The sequence below is a fragment of the Micropterus dolomieu genome, linkage group LG19, assembly GCF_021292245.1.
Source record: "Micropterus dolomieu isolate WLL.071019.BEF.003 ecotype Adirondacks linkage group LG19, ASM2129224v1, whole genome shotgun sequence".
Lineage (NCBI taxonomy): Eukaryota > Metazoa > Chordata > Actinopteri > Centrarchiformes > Centrarchidae > Micropterus > Micropterus dolomieu.
In genome coordinates this window covers 15858668-15878309 of record NC_060168.1, presented here as the reverse complement: position 1 = coordinate 15878309, position 19642 = coordinate 15858668, and the positions used below count along the sequence as shown (strand labels likewise).

Below are 19642 nucleotides of genomic sequence, written 5' to 3'. Positions count from 1 at the left end.
TGACTTTGTTCTTATTCTTCTTTTGTCCTTTTTGCCCCTTTTTAGGTAAGGTTTGTTGGATCCCCTCTGTATGTGTGTGTGTGTGTGTGTGTGATACCGTTGTCCTTTGCTGTCCTTCATTTTCAAATGAAATGGTTATTGCTTCAATCCTAAATTAAAAATGAAAATGGATGGATGGAAAATGGGGGGGAAATCCCTACTGTGAATTAAAGAACCTTGAAATTACTGTATTACACAGTAGATACAGCAGGCATTGCTATTTCATCAGTGGCACTATTTTTTTACTTTACCTTGATCTCTGACCTCGTGACACTTGTAGTGAGCCTCTCTTTGATTTGTTCACTGTGTTCTTTAACAGAGCACACTGCCGCAGTGAAACACACCCATCCTAGTACATCTGAGAAGAGGCAAAACATTTGTTCGTTATAGTTGTGGTGAGATATGTGAAATGTCAGTCTGATGATTTTTTTTGTTTTGCCATTTGTGTTTTCTTACTGTCACGCCACAGGTACACAAGACTTGACCAATCAAATGGACAAGTGACAACCTGTGACCGTGACATTACTGTAACACAGTGTGCACACAGCCTGTGCCGGCGAGGCAGTGTGTTAGCCGAGCAGCAGCTTTAGTGCTCTGTCAATGTCTACACAAGATGTGTTCAGGCACACACGTGAGACAGCCGACTGAAAAATGGCACTGAAATGCCTCCTGTGTAGACACAGTGCAAAAGCTCATTGGTGGCAAGAAGCACACACAGATAGATATTGTGACGACAAATGTCACACAACATAAATAAGGCACGTGACTCCAGTACATATAATGTTGTTTCATCAGGGCTGTTAGAATTGACACCTATCAAATATGTAATCGTGACCATGGGCACCTACTGTAAATAGTCCTCTTTTGTTTTATCAGTGACAACAAAAATGTACTTGTTGTCCTGGCAACCATTCTTGGCCACAATGACAACATGAAGGTGTGTGATGTCTGCAGTGGTTCCAGGCTTATCATTAGAGTTACTAAGTGCAATTAAGTGAAATTTTTGAGAGATTTTGCTGCACTCCAGTATAGGAAAGCAGAGTTTCTCTAAACATCAGAATGGCAATAATGATCTGAATTTTCCACACACTATGAGAGGGAAGTAAATGCATTTGTTTTAATAGGTTGTGTTCACAGTTGTGCCTTAAGAGTGGATTGTCCTTGATGCAGTACTCAATTTAAAGGCTGATATAATTGATGTATTAAAGTGAGCAGTTTCAGTTGCAAGTTGTTTAATAAATATGGTTACTGGTTATATGTTTGGGAGTGTGGAGGTTTCAATCAAATCCGTATTTGAAGCAAGAAAAAGCCGCCAACGCCAATTGTCGTCAGCCCGCAGCCATATGGAGCTTAATGTGTTGTCATCCACAGAGATAAAACAGACCTCATTGACTTATACTTTTAACAAGTGCACTTCAGAGAGATGATGAGCGCCCTTTCATCCCGACACAAATCTTTCTCACAATACACCTGTGGATTTTGTCAAACATTTTCAGACACTTTATTTTAGCACTGTGTTATTGCATAATTCAGTATCAACAGTTCTTAAAGAAAATTAGCTGCCACATTCGGCTCTTTAATCTCTGTTGTCAAGGTTTTCTGTTCTAAACATGCTCATGGTTTTGGTGCACTAAATCTGTTAGCAACTAATTCATGCGCTGTGTTTTACGGCACTCTGCCTGCCAGACAGGTATTGCCCAAATTCCGTGATCCATCAGATTCTGTGTCTAAACCCTAACCATGATCTTTTTTCCCTAAATCTAATGAAGTAGTTTTGGTGACCAAACCTAACCAAACTGTGACTCTTTCACAACGTTAACCACATGTTAGAAAGCCTATAACCAAGCTTTCTGGAAGAAAGCCCTGAGGCTTAACTTCCCATTTGGGTCACAGAATCTGACCGGTCATAGATTTGGCAATGAATTTGAAATGACACATCAAGATGAAGTATCTGACCAATCTTGGGAAATATCTGTGAGTGAATGATGATTACTAGAAATCATTAAGAAAGGGTAAGACCGCGAGCCAACAGCCTGAAAGTTCCCTCACCCAAGTTAAACTCACAGCGTTTTGTAAAGGAAAAGAACCCAATAAATGGATGCCACTTAGTTCAAAACTGTTCTAGTTACATTTATCTGACACTTTAATCCAAAGCAACTTACAATTGCTATACACATCAGAAGTTGCACACCTCTGGAGTAACGTGTCTTGCTCAGGGACACAGCAGTGGGTGCATCACAGTGGGGGATCGAACCCAGGTCTCTCACACCAAAGGCAGGCGTCTTATCCATTGCACCATCACCACCAGTGCAGTTTAGTCTGTGTGAACTGAACTTTGAGCTAGCTGTTGTGTGAACACTGCTGAAACCCTTGGTTGGCACTTCTGGCCAGGACTCACTGTCACTGTGATGGAAAGGTTTTGAAGAAGATAAGAGCTGCTCAGATTTGTCTTCAGGTGGTGGGAAGCTGTCCGGCCTCACTCAAAATGTCACCTAGTTGAGCAGAAATTACACCTCATGAGTCAAAGTGTCTTCACAAAAAATTCTGAATTTTACAAGGTATTTTACTCAAATATCTTTGTAAGCCTGGACATTACCAATTATCAATTACTTCTTTAAATAATTAAGCAGAAATGGCAAAAAATCATCTAGTTTCAGCCTCTCAGATTAGAATATTTTCTTGTTTTTGCAGTGGTTTTCTTTTTATTGCATTTCTTCCATATAAAGTACTATCGTCACTGAAACTTTTCAGTCATAACAATTTCCTACATCCTCTCTCAAAATTGACTCTGTCTCTCTCCCTGTTGCACTGACACACATATTCTTTGCCCCGCATGTTCACACACTGGTGCTCAGATGCACAGTTGCAAACATAGCAGCAAACTTGCAGCCTCACGGGCACACAACATGTAAAAGAGGCTCCCTCGCTTCAGTCACATTTGGAAGTCTTGAAGTCGAGAAAAAAAAAGTAAACCCTCCAGCTCTAAAACGGAGATAAATGCCTTCACATCCATTTCTATTACTTTTCCACTCTACTATCAGCATTTTGATTAGCGTCCCTGTCAGCTTTATGATTATGATGCCGATTATGTTGATCATAACTGTTGTGATGATGGTGATGATGATTGCGTTTGTGATTACTCTGCTTATTGACTATAGCCGCATCACAGACGCAATGTTTCATCCACTCAACTGATTCTGTGTGGAATGTGCAGTCTGGAGGAGAGAAGGAGGAGCTTTATCTGGTCCACACCTTTTCCAGAGTGTCAAACCAAAGTGGAGCGCTTTTGTAAACAATATTTCTATTTTGTGGGTGGATATATGTGGAGGAGTTGAAATTTGTAATAAAATATAATTTTACAATGAATATAAAATCATAAAATATAGATATAACATAAAACCGTTGCATGTATTGCTCTGGGGGGGATTTCAGGACTACAGAAATAAAATGAATGAAAAAGTATCATACTGCATATAAAACAAAATTGTAAGAGCAGTATCATACACAGTATACTGTACTATCACACACTTTTAACATGATCACTGCCTCTCCTTAATTTCCAGAACAGGTTTCGCTGATGCCTGTTGAGCCAAATTACACAAGATATGGCTTAGGGGATTATTGATTTCCTTCTTTTTTGCTCAGAAAGTTTATTATATTCATTTAGCTGCAATGAAAACTCAGTTTGTATTACTGTAATTTATATTTGTACATTCAAAGCCCCACTCCCACCATAGGCATCTCAATCTTTCAATGTAGAAACAGCCTTATAGTGTATAATAGTAATATTATGCTTGTAAATTGTGTTCACTGTAAACTGAGACTATGACTACATACTGTAGCATAACACTAGCATGCAAGTAAAGGAAAGTCACTGAACTGACTCAGTAATGTCCATTATGCACCATTTTCTGCCATAAGTTGGCTAAAAATGAGCTAACATTAGCCACCATAAGCTACTGGGCATACCAGACCAAGTAAGGCTGCAGCAGCAATGTAGTATTGAATTAAGGATGGATTTTATTGCTTATGAATTTAACATTTCATTTGTAGGAGGATGAATGTTATTACCTCTTTCAAGTGTAGCATAGTCTTGTTTTTTATGTCCTTGCAGGTTTTAAAACTACACTTTACATTTACCATAATGTTCATATTGTTCAAAGCAGAGGCCCGGGTTCAGAAATGAGACTATTCTACAGAATATGTTCCTCTTGTTTCACACACGATGCTTTGTGAATGTGAGCTTCAAGTGCAGTCCTGCAAGAAAAGTGCTTAAACCCCCCACACAAACACAGGTTAAGACCTATAATCACAGAAATAATTTGTGGAGGGAAAGAAGAGAAAAAACAGAGAGAGAAAAACTTACTACTATTAACAGCCATTAGGGAGAGATGGAAGAAAAGATAACATGATAAATAGATGTGTTGGCGTTTTTCAGTATCAGCTGGCTTTTCAGAAGGGAAAGGAAATCACAAGTGAATGGGGCGGGGAAATGACAACAATGACAACTAGCAGCGGAAATGTGTCCCTTGTCATTTTCTTTTTCTTTATCTGTGAAGAGCAGGATACGTTCCAAATGAAAATGATGAAAAACAGACTACATGTCATCACGCTTTCTTTGTAGATCTTATTTGATAAAGAGTCTGAAGAGAACACACCTGACAGGCCTACACAGCACATTTCAGGCCTTGAATTGAATATCAAACAGGCTGTCTGTCTAAGTGAATGAAGTAGATCTTGTTGGTTATTCTCTGCAGCTCTCTAAACCCTACTCTCCTGACTCCTTAAACCAAAACAAATCTGCATTTACAGCAAGGTTTCTGGAAATGTTGTTAAGCTCCTCCGTCACCCTGACTGAATTACTGTATCCACAGCATGACAGGAAGAGTGTGTGAGGGGCGTAGGCGTTCTTTACAGAACATCTCAATCCAGAGAGATTTTGTGTAAAAGCTTCAAGCTTCAAGCACTCTGAAAGAACTCTAAAAGTGCTCCTCAGAGGAGTCACTGTTGTTTAAAGAGAATGGATTGCTTCAAGCCACAGTATCTTTAGCATCAGCCTCATGTTTTCAGTCTAATTATACTGATCCCATAATTACACAGCTAGAAAGAAGGATTTTAATAGAAGCATTAAGCCTGACTTGACTGATCTAAGCGGAAATAAAACGGCGAATAAGCCACTAAACTCTGTTGCTACCGAGTGTAGAAATACAGCGTTTCCAGTGAGCAGCTGGAGAGACTCAAGTCAATGATGCGTGTAAAAAGCACCTCCTTTGCAGCACAGCTGAAAGACGAGTGACTGGACTGATACTGTGGTTCCGAACCGAGAGCTGAGTGAGAGAGTAACAAGAGCTTTTACTTACTGCAGGAAGTTCACTCTTACTGTTGCATGCATGTTGAATTCAGAATAATTAACATTGCGAATGGCTCAAGAATTACGACACGGACTTCCAGATCAGAGCACATGGCTTGGCTTTAAACCACCAGCTGGAGAAGGCGTGAAAGCAGCTGCTGTGTTTAGAATGTAGCTATGACGTCACAGCGAGACAACAGTCTAGAATCCAACAGTGCTGTCATAAAGAGTTAGTCCAGAACATGTTGTGTTCTACAGTTCTAGTTCTACACTCCAACACACTGAACTTGAAATGAGCCGTGCTGACTCAGCTTTAACTTCAGTAACCCTCCTTTACTATGAACGGCGTGACAATCCCAGGCTACAGTGATGTTGGTGGTGCTGTCTCACAGAACATCAGGTATGAGGTGCACACTTAAACACACAATCCAATCCAACAAAGCCATTCCTACTATTTATGAATAGCAGTGAAATGATGGATAAACCGATGGATGGATGGGTGTGGTGGTTCAAGGTCAATCTGGGCATGTGATGAAAACGACGCTATCAACAGCCGGACAGCTAAATAATGAGCTGAAATGTACTATATTTTTATTTCTTTCGCTATTTGTTCATTAGCTTTTGTCTTTTCCATTTTCAAATAATAATATACTTATTTTTTCCAGTGTTTCTTAAATATAACTGACAACAATCCTTCTCAGCATGTACTTCGCTGTTGCATGTTAGATATTTGGAAGTATACAGATTGATTGAATTAAATGTCCCCCTAATATCTCTGATAACTAATGTTCTATATCAAACCAAATCTTGTGAATTCTTGTGAATGATCTCATGACTCCATCATTGAATCCATAAATGCAGTTCCCTGATATATTTATATCATGTTTTTTAACTTTATGGCTTAATTGATCTGTTCTCATAAAATCTTGGTAAAATCTTCTAAAATCAGACAAAACTTATTTTGAAAATCAGTCCAAGGAATATATTTGTTTCCATTCATGCAAAAAAAAAAAAAAGTCAAGAATCAGGGTGAGATTGTGACACTTGACATGGGACATTTTGAGGAGCTATCCAAGGATTGTTCCATAAAGAATTATTTTTTGGAAGTTATATCATCTCATACTCTTTATTTTTCTCCATGTTGCTGCTAAGTTTTTTACTGTAAAGTTGAGAGATTTGTAAAAATGTTTTAATCCTTTAAAAATATATATATTAAAAGAGAATGGAGGATGAATCTATTGCTCTTTACTCTATAATATAGTTATAGAGTAAAGAGCAATAGATTCATTAGGCAAAAGGCTTGAGTGGCAAGATAATATAATTCTTGATCTGACACCTTAAACCTACCCTCTAACTTTGGAAGATATAAAACCTTCTTGTATTATAAGTCTGTGCTAATTATTATATATTATATCCTGAGACCACTGAATAGTCACAAAAGTCAAAGATTTCTCCTAGTTAAATACATCAAAAGATCATCAGTCGTCAGTATTGATGTTTATCTACAATATACTGAATGTATATATTACACTGTAAAGCTTGAGCCAAGTGTGATTCTCTCTGCAAGCGGCTCTATTGCTGAAAGGAGTATGAAACCAAAAGCCAAAAAACATAGGACTTTCTTAATGCTCCCTGACTGAGCTATACATCATCACAAACAGGTGAACAAAAGAATTGGGTTTGTAAGGAACGGATGAAAATCCTCGCCTCAAAAAGGGTAAAATAAGGCTTCTATCGACCAATGAAAGCAGTGGGAGGGTGCTTGTCCCAGGAGGGCTCATTAAATTTGATTTTGTTTTTGTTAACTAAAAAAAAGAAGGACCTTTTTCTTAGTCATTTCCGACATGACTCGATTGAAGGAATAGTAATAGGACCCCTCCATACAGTACAATTATCCAGAAGTGGTTGCAATGAAGAGATTCTGATTAGAAGAAAAAAACACAATGTCACTGTATCACCCCTGCAGAGTGAAAGCGCATCCTTCAGCCAATCAAAGTAGAGATCACCCACTTGGAAGGGCCAATCCCCATGTGGCCTTGTTAGGGACCTGGTGTTGTTTGTTTGTCGAGAGAGAGTAGAGATAATAGCAGGTTAGACTGAGAGAGTCGATGAGGAAAACACAGCAATTTTGTGTGTGGTTCTGTCTCTTTCGCTCTCCGGACTATGTCTGAAGAAGGTAATGCGTTTGGTTCTGTGTTGCTCTGGTCCAGTGTGGAGACGGTGCCGTAGGTGAGGAGACAGAAAGAAGACCTCGGTGTTGTTTAAAATGTTGTGATACTGGTGCCAGTACTGTTTGTGAAAGTTGGTATCAAAAATGACACTTTTTTTCAGGACCTTGTTTTGAGAAACTGAAACATATTTTTCTGTAAAACCATTTAGCCAAAGTTCTCAAATGTTTATGATGTCTAAACAGAAGAAGCTTAAAGGCTAAGGCTAAGAATATTAAATGGCAGCTTCTGGTACTTACTTTACTTGCCATCTTTCAATGCTTGCTGCTATGTAGGCATTTTGGTGTGTACCCAAAATAGTATTGATACCTAGCACTGTCCACTGCCTTGCTAATGGATGCAAAGGTATTATTGTATGTGTGCTCACGGGTGTGCCTGCATCTCTTTTGTTGGGGAATTCTGCTCCACTCATGAATTGGGATTTGTGGCTATGATGATCCAGAAGAGACTGACCCCCTGGAAACAGATCTGACAGGATTAACCGCTCAGACTGGAAAAGGTCAAACACCATCTGGGTTCATGCGCCCTACTGATCCTAAAAGAGCTCTGTTCCTCTGTTTGGTTGGCTCCCTCTCTTTAATGACCTACTGGACCACAATGTTGACTGGGATAGAACGGGTTTACACTGTAAAACACTTACCTTTTAAGTTTTTAATCATCACAATAATAGGCCTAATTTGTCACAATATGGAAAAGTCTACTACTTCTCCTCATATATAAGTAATTAATTTGCAACATGTTCAAGTAAGTCAGTAATTAAGGTGAATTATTCATGACTTTTCATCATATATTTTTAATGTTTTACTAACAGGTAAGTGATGATTATTTTTTGTCAGTTAATTGACAATGGCGTGTGTTCATCATCACTGAGGCCATTTTGATAAATCACTTCCAAACTGCACTGTATCATAACTGTCATGAATCCCTAATGAAAGAAATACACTTGAAAATCAAACAACTGACAAAATCACAAAAAAGACACACCAGCAAAACTTTAGTAAATTTCCCCAGTGTGGGATCAATAAAAGTCTATCTTAAACAACATCAGTATATAACATTTAAAAAAACAAACTAAACTCTACTTTCACAAACTGAGTTGTGATCTAATGAAACACTATGGAATTGAGCCTTGAACAGTGTTGACAGAACAATATCTGTACCATTCATCTTGAAATATGATAAAAGGATCAAGTGCATTTCTTGTGTGGGCTTTAGTTTTGATGGAGTGGGCTTAGTTAGATAAAGACGCTTCTCAGCTGTAGCTAACCTGAAGTACTCTGCTACGACGTCTTAAATCAGCACCGCCACGTTTGCTTCATCTCTCTCCTTCATGCTCTTCTCCTTTCCTCCATCTCTGTGCTTTTTATCCTGCATTCGCTCTTCCAATTTATTCTCCTTATTTTCCTTCATCAGCACCTTTCCCACTTTTCCCTTTGTTTCCCTCACTGACTCCGTTCCTGAGTAAGCCTTTTAAATTCCTGTGGGACTGTGTGAAATTAGCTCCTGGCTGCTGTGGGTGGTAGAGCTGTTTGTGCGTGTGTGTGCGTGTGTGTGTGTGGGGGGGGGCTCAATGACTAGTCTTGGTACTCTTTACTACTTACTTTGAACAGACATAATGCAGGCTGCTGTTTTCCCATTGTGTTTATATGACAGTGGGTGTAACAGTGAAGGAGATATTTGTCCAGAGTGCTATCCTGCTTAAAATCCTCTTTTCTGTTCTCAAGCGGCAGTAATGCTGGGTTTGTCTAAAAAAAACACATTATTTGTCCGTGTTTGTGTGTGTGTGCATGTGTGGGATCTGTTGTTATGGCCAAGTTGTCTTACTGTGGATCAGATCTTGGCTTTTGCCCTACGCCGTGTTGTTTCCTTGTACAAGATGCACCCTTCGGTGATAAATATGGAAATCAAGGAAAGTTTACAGTATTCTTGTACATAAATAGTTTTGATACTCCTTTCCTAAACATAGAAACTGTTATGAGTTGTATTTTTTCCCCTGTGGGTTTCTGGGTTTTGCCATCGTTTCATGTGTCCTTCTGTTCTGCCTCTGTTTCTCTCGTTTCGTTCATGTTTAGTGTTTACTTTTGGTCTGTGTACTTCTGTGTTATTTTTGCCCTTGTCTGCTCTGTGTTCTCTTTAATCCCTGCTTCAGTCTGTATTCATTGTTGGTAGCAGATCTTGGTGATCTGTTATGTGTTCTGTGACCTGTGTCATGTCTGTTCCCCCAGTTATCACTCTGCATGCCAGTCTCTCTCTTTTCCCCTGCTCTCTCTCTACCTGCCTGTGTCGTTTTTAGCCTGTCCATCACCTGTGTACCTCCTCCCAGCTCATTAACCCTGTGTATATATCCTTGCTTGTTTCCCCTCAGTCTTCGTTTGGGCATTGTAGCGTGTAGACGCTCTGTCTCGTGTTGTATCGCTTTTGCCTGCCCTGCTCGTCACCCTGTTTCTGTGGATTTGGATTTGGATTTCTATTTGGATTACCTTGGTTTTTGGACTCTGTGTGTCAGCCACCCTGCCAGTAAGTGTGCTCGCCTTTTGTTCGTTTTAATAAACCTTTTGAACTATACCTCCTCTATGTGTCCTGCATTTGAGTCCACCAACCTTCTCCACACCTCAAACCATGACACAAACACCCTTATTTTGCTTTTGCCCAGCAGCTCTATTGTTTCTGGTAAGAAATACTACACATGCTGATCAACCTTAAAGAAAAATAAGATACAAATTGAGGATTTACAGTATAAAGGGGTCAATAAATGCTTCAAATAAAGTGCTTGTTAGATTGACAACAGCTTCAGAAAGCCCCTCCCCCAATGTCTTTCCAACATCACAATTGTCTGATAATATTTGTAGCTTACCAAAACCAACAATCCAACATTCACACCCACTTCACACAGCAATTTGCAGGGTGCGTAGAGGTGTGCAGGATTTTTTAAAATTACTTCTGTCAGTGCTTGTATACACAAATAATTGCAACATACCTTTGGAGAAATATTATTCCATTTGAATTATTATCACATCTTGTCAACTATTTTGATTTGATAAGTCCATTTTAAGCAAAAATGCTAAACATTTGAATCCTCCAGAATCTCTGAGGACGTGCTGCCTTTCAGTGTTTTTCTTACCTTAAAGTAAGTTGAATGTCTCTGGGTGTTGAACAAGAAATTAGCAGGCATCACCTTGGGCTCTAGGAAATTATGAAACATTCACAGGTTTTTGATTTTGATTAATGGAGAAAATATTCAGCAGATTAATTAGAAAAGAATTTGTTAGTTGCAATACTAATTCCTGCAAACTGAAAATATTCTGCACGTTTAAATGTAGCACAAGTACTATACTGTATATGTGGCGCATTTATTTGGTGAGATCTGATCTCAGCAAGATTTTTATATTCAACACGAATATCAGCCTTTTTGTTCAGGCATCAGAATTACTCTAAATATATATATATGAGAGAGATAGGCAGGCAGAAAGTGAACATTTTGCCCTCAAAGTTGATGTGTTAGAAGCAGGAAAAATGGTCAAGCGTAAGGATTTGAGCAACTTTGACAAGTGCCAAATTATGATAGATTGATGACCATCTCCAAAACGGTCTGCAGTGGTCAGTACCTATCAAAAGTCGTCCGAGGAGAGAAAATCTGTGAACCGGCGACAGGGTCATGGGCAGCCATAACATGATGACCAGCAGGTGTTATGGCTGATCGGTGTATGTAACACTGCCTTTATATACAATCAATTCAATTTTATTTATATAGCACCAAATCACAACAACAGTTATCTCACAGCGCTTGTGGAAGTGGATATACAGTATTTACTGGTTTGGATTATGGCTGAGCTCAGCTTCAACTATGTATATAGTTTGGATGACCTCCAGAAAAACCCACCCATTGAAAAAAACTATATTATATTTATTTATTATGACTATAATTTATCCATAACAAAGTGAAAAACAGACAAATGGTTATTTCCTGTTCGCATATAGCTACATAAAAACACTTTGTGAAAAGTTTAGTGTTTAGTGTGGGGCCTGATGTGGATGTTTTGTCTGCATTCATTTGACTTGCATTTAGTTTGACAAAGCCTTAGAGACAGGTTTGTATTAGCACACACACACACACACTCACACACACACACACATACACACACAGTAAGACATGAGAGCTTCTTCCCACAGGCCTCTTTTGAACTTTCTACTGGCATTTACTCTGTGAACAGACAACAAAACAAGACAACAAGAAGAAAGACAGAAAGTGTCAGAGCAGAAATAAGACAACCGAGGAAGGAGTTGGTGAAAAGGGGGAAGTGAGGAGAAGCTGAGCGCAGGACTGCTCTGAGTGGTTTGGGACAGCTCAAACATGTAGAGGGAGGAGGAAAGTCTGCAAAGGGGGACTGAAGTGGTGGAAAGAGAGGAGGAGGAGAAAAGCATTAAACAGAGCAGAGTAATGCACTTGCAGTAAAGAAAGGACATTTATCTCGCCGTCCTCCTGAGCTCTTCCCTTGTTTCCCCAGTGGAACAGACAGATAAGAGAGCCTGTGTATGATTGGCTTAACACTTGGCCCGCCGCCACGGCTGCACTATCACTGTGGGATACTGACAGGAGCAGAGGGATTCCGTCAGATAGGATGGTATTTAAAAAAGATAGGATAGTTTTGTATAGGCTGTTAGCTTAGTGAATTTAAATCAGAGTATTTGAATTCTGCATGTGAACTTGGAACAAAATTTGCCCAAATGCACAGCTGTAAGTGACGTCTATGAGGGGCCCTATCACACTCCTTTTGCCTAATTTCCTCCACTTTTCAGACATTTTCACAGTGAGACTCAATAGATGTAAAGCGTAGTAACTCTCTTGCAGAGGGACACACTTAGAGAGAGAAAAACATTGATGCCATATGCATATATTATGTCTTTTGCCTCCTTTGCACTAATTTTTTGGTGCTTTACTCTTTTGCATTTTCATTTATCTCCACTCTGGAGCCTTCTTGCGGTTCATCAATGCAAATATGTGGATACAATTACAGCCAATGTATCTTTTTATATCAGCCGAGGTTTCCTCAAATGCAACAAAATGAAGATCTAGCCTCCGAATAGAAAGCAGAAAGAGAGTAAAAAAAAAAAGAGAAAGATCTCTCTGGGATTTCCGCTGCTTCTTTCGAAATATAATTTCTGTACCACTTTCACATTATTCAGCTTTGCGTATTTAGATGTATTGAAAGCACAACAAGAACAAGTCGGAAGCAGCATATATTTATAATTTTCTGCTCAACAGTGACAATGTCAACATCTGTCAGCTAGAGGAAGCTGAAATGTTCAGAGCAAGCTGTTTTGTATTTTTCCTGGAGCAGGGAAAAGAGACAGCTACAGCTTTGTTTTTCACACCAAGGAAAGGTTATATGTGAGAACTGAGACTGTTAGCAGCCAGCAGCAGCAGAGTCTATTCATCATCATCTAGCTTGTGGCTGCACACTTGCTGGTGGAGCTCACCTCACAGATAAGAAAATCAAGGACTCGTACTCACAGTACACTAGTCTGACAGACCTGTAGTCAAGTAGACAAAAAGACAAGAAAGGGCACTTCCTATTATTGTTCTTTGCAACCCGTTTCCTCAGCCAAACAGCCAGGGGCAGCAGGCAGCAAACCTGCAGCCTTGTCAAGCTAATCTAGTGGCATGCTTTCTTATCTATTATTTTTTACACTGTGTCCACCAGCCTGTGTCACCCCCAGCTTTAGATGTAGGTTGACCTAGACTCGCCTGTGAGCTGTTGTAAGGCTTACACAGCGAAGACATGCTCTTCTGACAGCCAAAAGTGACTTGGGAACGGTTACAAACATGAGACTTAGCTAGGTATGTGGAGAAAATGTCTGGATCACAAGCAAAATGTTTCAGTCTTTGAATTTCTTCCTTGTCACTTTCCTTCTGCATCTGCCTTGATCTCATTCTCCTCAGTTCTTACTCTGTCACTGTGTTTAACTTGAACTTGAACATGGTTGAGATTTTCTTCTGCCTCTTTTCTCTTTATCCTTGTCCTTTACTGACTTGGCCACTGTGTCAAGCAGTCAGTCAGTTCTTCACTCATTCGCTAACTCAATGATGGGGTATGGGTTCTTGACAAAATATACAAAAGTATTGGCACATACAATACCTGGCAAACATAAACATGATAGTAATTATAATAGTTTAGATGATATGAAATGATGATATGAATTTAGATGGAATGAAATGATTTTTTTTTTTTTTTAATTTAATATCTCTAGGTTTTGAACATCTGGTCAGACAAAACAAGCAAATTAAAGAAATCATTGGCAAGGAAATTGTGACATTTTTCACAATTGTCTAACATTTTAATGACTAAAGTATTATAATAGAAAAAAAATAATAGACAGATTAATCAATAATGAAAATAAGTGCTGCCCAAAATGTATCCTTTCTTATCCATCTGAGGTATGAGATATTTCTTTGCATGCAAAAGACAATTCATTTTAATGTTTCATGTACCTTCAGATAACAAGAAAACAACAATTGGAGCATTCCCCGATCGTGTCTCCAGATTACTCTGGAATCTTTTAGGCATCAAATAAGTATCATTTTTGACTATACAAATCCAAAAATGTACAAAGTGAGCCCAACATAGGGTAGATATTACAGTAAGCCTTATTCTACTTCAGTTTTTCTCTTCTTTCCTTCATTAGCTGGTTTCTATGCACATACAATTGTTATTAAGATTAATCACTCACTTTAGGTAAAAGGGATTTTGTTGTCAAATAATTCCACATAAATTCAGTCACATACTGTAGCTCACACAATACATTTCTTTACTCCTTTTTGCCTTTAAGAGTGCCTTTTATTCACACGCAAAATCGAAACCCTTCCCATTCATTTGATTTTTATTTTTTTTTGCATCATTCAAAATATTCTTAAAAAGCATGGCATTTGGATGGAAATGTGACTGCACCCTGACAACTGGTCATTTAGGGTCTAAAGTGCCATTCATCTACACGACTCTCTTTTTCTCGACTGTTTTCTGTCATTTCTACTCTTTGTGTGCTCCTCATTCTGTTTCTTTAGTGCTGCTTGAAACCCTCTATTCACGCACCGGGAATGTGCAAAGATTGCTGTTTCTCAGAGCTCCATCACCAGTCTCTTCATTTGTCTTTCCCTTTTGCTTTGTTTATTCCAACTCTAGTTTTCTTCCTAGTTCCCCCTCTCTCTTCACTACACTTTTCTTGTTAAACTAACCCTATCTCTCTCCTCTTTCCACCACTCTTCTCTCCTAATAAATTGAATTTCATGTTCAATATCCTGAAACTTAGAGAAAGTACGAGAAAAAAGAAAAGGAAGCCAGTTCGGAGAGGATATTGGAAATAAGAAAGAAATCTGAAGGGTGCAAAGATGGGAAGATATACTGAATAACAGACTGCTCAGTGAAGGTTTTTGCCTCATTAACGTGAAAAGAAAAGGACAGAATGAAGAGGAAAGCATGTTTTTTGATGTTCAGCTTTGAGCCACATTGTTCAGTTGAGGGATGTTTTCAGCAGTGAAAAAAAGAGGAATAGAAGAGAGAGGAAGAGAGTTGATGAATGAGGGAGGCTATAAAAATAGAAAGCTAAGAGGAGAAGGGGGGACGTAAGCAGAAAGAAAAGAAGTCGTTTGTCTCAGTTTAGAGAAGCTGGATTGGCTGTGAATACAAATGTTGTCATTTGCTAGCCAGAGCCTCACATAATTTTACAGTCAGAAGGAATTCACTGTTGTAATATGATAGAGCCACGTTTGTTTTTAGCCTAAGTGTGTGTGTGTGACAGAGAGTGCAAATAAGACAGAGGGAGCAGGCAGGAAAGGTTGGGGACATTCCGATAAACTATTAAATTGAGTTTGTTTAGCTATCAACAAATGCAGGTGCAAACTGCAGTGTATGTGCAAAATATGTATGTGTGTAGTAACACGCTGCTTGATTTTTCTCAGCGCCACATGTAATATTCAGTGTTACCTGTCTGTTCATATAAATGAGATGCTGCCTGTCAATCTTGAGGCTAGAGACACGAATACTGGAAAGATTCCAGTGGAGCTGCTCTGCAAGAGAGCAAACGCCCATCTCTGTTCTCTCTCTCTCTCTCTCTCTCTCTCTCTCTCTCTCTTTTGTTCCTTGAGGACATTCCTTCATTCAACTCTTCTTTCCTCTTTCCTCTTGCCTCTTGTTCTTAAAATCCTCAATCTATGCTCATTTTCCCTTTGCTTTACTATAAAGCACCATTCTTTTTCTCCATTCTCTGAACTACTTCACAGATCAGCTATAGATACATTTGGGTTGACGGCATTGCATCCCACTTGTAAACTAAAGCAGTAATGCTTTCATGCAAGTAAAATATTTTATTTTTTACCCTTTAGTATGTCCGAGAGATCCTGTAGAACATGCAACTGCATCTTAGGGCCATTATAGATATTTTTTTAAAAAGTGGGGGGGAGTAGTAATATTCAGAGAAAAACAATTGTTTCAAAAATTTTTCAGTCATTAATACGTAATACAAGACAAGAGTCAGTGCATACATAAGAGAGAAGGTGGAGCTTTCAGACACTGTGGCAGATATGAGAGACTGCAAAGATGCAACTTGAAAGCATGTGTCATCTCTTGTCATTTAGAGATGCAGTTATTCCCCAGTTTGTTATGCTTTTGGAAGTATCTCATAAAATTGGTTGGTGACAGTAGCTTAGATGTGACGGCTGTTGTTATTAACATATGCGTACCCTGCTTTAAATAGAGTACAGGGCCTTTAATAACACAAGCACATTGGAAAAATTGTGTTGAGTTTTTTCTTGTAAATTTGTTGCTTAAATTTTTTATATCTAATATGCCATCGGAAGAACATGTTACATTACAGGTTGAAAATATAGTTATCAAGTGCTATTGAAATAAAGGTTATAAGCCAAAGCAAGTTTGAAATAGATGATGTGACTGCAAATGAACAAATCGCACTGAATGTTCTGTGCTGTTATTAGCTGCTCCAAAAAAACCTGAATGTAAAATCCCCAATACTCTGCTCCATGAAATATATTTCACCTTTATTCATCTCCATTCAATCCTCACATTACAATTCTGAGCAGCATGCTGACAACAGGCCAAGTAGGGACCTCTAAAAACCTAAAAATCTGCCTGTTTGTGCTGCTGATGATCTATTGCAAGCTGGGCTGGGTACACTCTGCACATGTTTCCTGGCCAAAGTTCCACTTTTACAGTTTTTTGTGTTTTCGATTCTGATTACATTGCAAGAAATCATGGATTGAAAGTTTGCTGATTTGTAATCATAAGCTAGCAAGTAATAAGCATTGTGCATTAAAAAACGATTTGGCACTACTGTCTTCTTCAGAATCAAAATGCTGATCTCTGAGCACTGCTTTGACTGTTGGTATAAATGTGTTTAGTTTGACTCTGCCACTGCAGTAATGGCAGCTCTGACAGATTAGTTTATACTCAGTTTGTTCTGCCAGTTAAAGGTAACCTACATGACCTCACTTAGCAAATTATAGATTCAAGAAGTTTTACTATATAAAAGTGCTACGCTATACATCAAGTCAGTATATTCTGTCAGAGGTTCGTGTGACACCCTTTGAAAAGCATTTTCAATTACATAACAATGTATAAAACTCGAGAGTCCTACATTTTGATATGCTTTTATTGGGTTAGGTAAAATTATCTTAAAGTTTTGGTGTCATTTTATTCAATTGATGAGCTTGACTGACTTGGGTGACTTTGCACACTTTTATGTTTCACAAATCAGATATTTCTTTCCCTACTGATGAGGACAGCGTTTCTTACAAGAACAGGCTCATTGAATGTACTCTTTTATCAGATCCCAGACCAGAATTGTCTATAAGTAGTATGCAGCCTAAGGAGGAGAGCAGAGACTTGGTGGAGAGGAAGGAACGAGAGGAGGAGGAGCGGGGAATGAATTAGAGACTATGGGGAAAATATGAGGGAGGGAAGGAATTCGGCAAGGTTCCAGACCCATGAATAAAATGCATAAAGTACACAGTAAATTTTTAATGCTGTTTAGTTTCCACCGAGAGGCCAGATTTGCATCCTCATCCCCTGATTATGACATCTTCAGTCAGCACTTCGGGCATGGCTTTGCCTATTTTAATGTTAATGCAAGAATTTGTGCAAACCAATACCAACTTGAGAGATTAAGCGCATGCACACACACACGTTCAGTGAAGGTTACTACTGCTGAGAGAAGCCAATTGGACAGAAGCCATTCCCACTTTGGTTCCCTATCTGAATCAATTCTGTTCCTTCTCTACCTCTTCCTGTCAAAGCCTTCCTCAGGGATCTGCTATCAGATAAAATCTCAGGCCCATCACTTTAAACTTGGGTTGACCTGCTGTAAACCCAGAAGACAGAAAGAAGAGGTCATCACAGAACTGAAAGAACTTTTTAAATTGTCTTCACAAAAAACACTGGTTTGGCTACCCATGTTAGCATTTTTTTTTACAAGTAACATCTTGCTGCAGTGCAAGCAATGAGTACATTAACATTAACACTTCTTATGCCCTGCTTTGAGTCTTCCATGGTTTTGATCATATCAACCTTATATACACAATTATGAAATTATGTAGCTTTCTCACTGACTGCATGGGTGTAGGTTTGGCTTTTACTCTTTCATATCCAGAAAATTATTAATTTCTGTTCCAACTTAGTTACTCTGTGGTTCATGAAAGAGAAGAAAGTCTATTTATGTGTACCGACCACATCTGCCAGACAACGATCACCTGATACCGATCCGGCATATTGGATCGATGCGTTCCTAATAACCACTGTCTGACTTTTTCCTCTATATCAGCATGTGAATCACCATTACATTGTTTATTGTTTGTCTTACATAACTTGCGTTAAGGAAGCAACTGCACCTGAGATTTATCAGAAACCTGGTGTTGTCACATGTCACAGTATCCTGATTTCTGTCAATGTACACCTGCTGGCATATGGAGGTTCCCCTTCGAGGGAACTCGAACTGCGTCGGTTACGACACTATGGGAACGCCTCTAGGCGAAGCAGGTCTGAACGTGAATGAAATCACTCCAATCCTATTGGCCTGTTGCTAGAACGGTAAGGTGTGACGGAATAACCGGAGGAGTATAAAGCACACCTGTACACACTCATCATTAGCTTTTTTTTATTCAGCAGGCGCTCTGTATGTTGTTTGAAGAAAGCTCCAGTCCTACAAGCAGTGTGTCTTACCTGAAGAAGAAGTCTACCAGCATGTCCGGCAACCAGATGTACAGAAGGTGTGTTTTTTCTTGCCCTCGGTATATCACGGATGGAGATTCTCATGAGATGTGTGTCTCATGTTTGGGGATGGAGCACGCCCGGGCAGCTCTCGAGGGGGCTGCCTGCGCCCGTTGCGAAGCCCTTTCCGTGCGGGTACTGAGGTCCCGCATGGCTCTCTTTCCGAGGATGGCCGGATGTGTTTTCCCCGTGGCGTGGGCCCTGCGGCCGCTGAGGCGGCCCGGCGGCTTCACTCATGGGTTCACAGCGTGATCTGTCGGAGGATTTCGGGACGGCTGAGGCTTTTTCCCGACCTTCATCCGCTGGCTCCGACGCTTACTTTCCTCGTTCGGGAGCCCGTTTTCGGCTTCTCCCGCTCGCGGTTTTGGATCCGGAGACGCTGCAGCAATCCGACTCCGAGGAGGCGGACGTGCTCAGCGCAGTGGACGATGACTTCCGGGTGTCGGGGCGGCGTCATCTGGCCGCGCCCGACTATGACGTGCTGCTGGAGGTGGTGACTAGAGCCGTGGCTAAGCTCAACATCAACTGGCCACGGGAGGAGCAGACACCACAGGCTAGTGGTAGCTTGATGAAAGGTTTCTTAAGCACCACACGCCACCTCCACGCCGGTCTCTGCCATTCTTTCCTGATTTACATGATGAGTAAATCATGGGGCAGACCCTTCTCTACATGGCTTTCCACACCCCGATCACTGAACTACAGTAATGTGATGGGGGTTAGGGACCGTGGTTATGGGAGGATGCCTCGGGTGG

The 19642-nt window shown here is 39.8% G+C and overlaps 1 protein-coding gene and 2 long non-coding RNA genes across 7 annotated transcripts in view; 2 read left to right on the top strand and 1 right to left on the bottom strand.

Annotated features, from left to right (window-relative positions):
* The window catches only part of spock1 (SPARC (osteonectin), cwcv and kazal like domains proteoglycan 1), a 96325-nt gene that overhangs the window by 31184 nt on the left and 45499 nt on the right, over positions 1-19642 (top strand). The window lies entirely within an intron of this gene.
* LOC123957545 lies at positions 79-5538 on the bottom strand. 3 transcript variants are annotated; one of them, XR_006821820.1, is made up of 4 exons: positions 5400-5538; positions 2202-2531; positions 291-397; positions 79-149 (listed from the first exon to the last, which is right to left on the bottom strand). It is a non-coding gene; the product is annotated as an uncharacterized LOC123957545 (long non-coding RNA). The 3 variants fall into 3 exon arrangements; XR_006821818.1 differs by having other exon boundaries at positions 2231-2531; XR_006821819.1 differs by lacking the exon at positions 2202-2531.
* Positions 5654-10182, top strand: LOC123957543. Of its 3 annotated transcripts, none has more exons than XR_006821814.1 (2): positions 5654-5789; positions 9983-10182. It is a non-coding gene; the product is annotated as an uncharacterized LOC123957543 (long non-coding RNA). The 3 variants fall into 3 exon arrangements; XR_006821815.1 differs by having other exon boundaries at positions 5654-5969; XR_006821816.1 differs by lacking the exon at positions 9983-10182 and adding an exon at positions 6055-6194 and having other exon boundaries at positions 5654-5969.